This window comes from Montipora capricornis, chromosome 9 (assembly GCF_036669925.1).
Source record: "Montipora capricornis isolate CH-2021 chromosome 9, ASM3666992v2, whole genome shotgun sequence".
In the NCBI taxonomy this organism is placed as follows: Eukaryota; Metazoa; Cnidaria; class Anthozoa; order Scleractinia; family Acroporidae; genus Montipora; species Montipora capricornis.
This window is the reverse complement of record NC_090891.1, coordinates 10,123,161-10,124,820: the sequence shown is the minus strand read 5'-3', so window position 1 is coordinate 10,124,820 and position 1,660 is coordinate 10,123,161. Positions and strand designations below refer to the sequence as shown.

Here is a 1,660-nt window from a genome sequence, read left to right as displayed (position 1 = left end):
TCCTTGGGGTCGATCCGAGGCTCTGGTGACGAGAATGACCCGGTCAATTACCAGCCATGGACGGCTGTTTCGGCCTTGTTTGGCCTCATCAGCATGGCATAGTCAACTAACCAAGCAAGTGACCCCTTTAAGTGGCTGCTCCACATACAACGACTGTGGTGAGCTGGGTTGGGAACAGCCAAACTCTTCTCCCACAGTAAGCGTGTGGGAATGGCCGTTTTCACACTAGAGACGGATAATCCGGCTGCTACATTTTCCGTCTTGGTATGAATTTCGAGACAGATAACCTGTTTGAATTTCTCCCGTCTCGAATTCACATTAGACGGATAGAACGCGGGTTTTTTCTAGAGAAAAAGAAAATTTGAAGACACTTTAACGGTCTATCGGAAGCTTTGCGAATTACAGCTCTGGAACACTTCATGGCAATTAAAAAAAATAAAAAATAAAAAACGGTAGAAAAAGGAAGACTTCATTCTCCTTCCACGTGTTTTTTCTATGTTTCTTTCCTGCTTTCCTTTTCGTAATTATAACTTAAGGACGCCATGTTTTCCTTCCCAGAACTGAGTGCGCTCTTTCTACTTCCAGGCTTTTCAGGGAAAAATAAGATGACTTTATCCGTCCTGATGTGAATTCAAGACGAATCATCCGTGGATTTTCCGTCATCAAAATCCGTCTACATAGACGGATAATCGGACGGATAAAAATAGATGGATTATCCATCTAAAATGAAGACCGTTCTGTTTTCACACTAAGACGGATTATCCATGCTGGACGGATTACCTGCTCAGACGGATTATCCGTCTATAGTGTGGATCACCAAGAGTCTGGTGTGTCACATTTTATTATCATTACCACTGTTACCTGAATTAGATAACATCGTCGTATTTTCATTAAGAAATTAAGAAATACACTCGTCTCCAGGCACATTATTGAACACTTGTGCCTTCACCTCATTAAGATCAATCCAATCCACCACCAGCCCCTACACCCCTTTGTCACTTTCAGGTAAAATCGGCTTACGGCTCAAATTTGCGCCTTCATTCATTATGTGGTTTGTTACAAATAGCATTCCAAATTACACAAACAACGAACCAAAAAAGAGCAACAGCAATCTCCAAATTATAATTATCAATTGGAAGTACAATTACAAATATTTCTACGAGTACACTCTGTCTTAACGCTTATTCCAGTTCCTTAAGACGGCAAAATATTAACAATATATATTTACAGAAAGTCTACAACCCTAAGCCAGGGTAGTAAAAAGAACGAGAGCAGTAATAGCCGCAGTAGAGGATAGAAAATGATTGCCTGCGACCCAGAGAAAAAGTTTCTCTTTTTTGAAAAATCTGTTACCTCAAAATTGACTTTATTCAAATGTCCCTTTTTGAAGAGATACTAAGGCCATTTGGAACCCACCAAAAATGGTGGTTCGATTTTGCGTCTTCACGAGTTTTCTTTTTAAAAGTGCGTGGGTTTGTTTGAATCAAAGCACACCCTTAACACACGCCCCTGAATCGTACAAGGGCATACTTGTTTTGCTATTTGTACAACCTAGTAATGCGTAAGCCAAAGTGCTAAAAGGTTCGCGTCAATGTAAGCTCGCATGACTTCTTTTAGGAAAGAATTTAAGAAAGATTAATTTTTTTTTAAAAGGAGGTTT

The 1,660-nt window shown here is 40.0% G+C and overlaps 1 protein-coding gene across 2 annotated transcripts in view; it reads right to left on the bottom strand.

Moving 5' to 3' along the window:
• Positions 1 to 1,103: 1,103 nt before the first annotated feature.
• LOC138015346 (cilia- and flagella-associated protein 337-like) overlaps positions 1,104 to 1,660 on the bottom strand; it is a 63,637-nt gene continuing 63,080 nt past the window's right edge. For both annotated transcript variants that reach the window (XM_068862346.1, XM_068862347.1), the window contains one exon: positions 1,104 to 1,660. This exon is cut by the window's right edge and continues 267 nt beyond it. The gene's annotated coding sequence lies outside the window, so the exon portion shown is untranslated.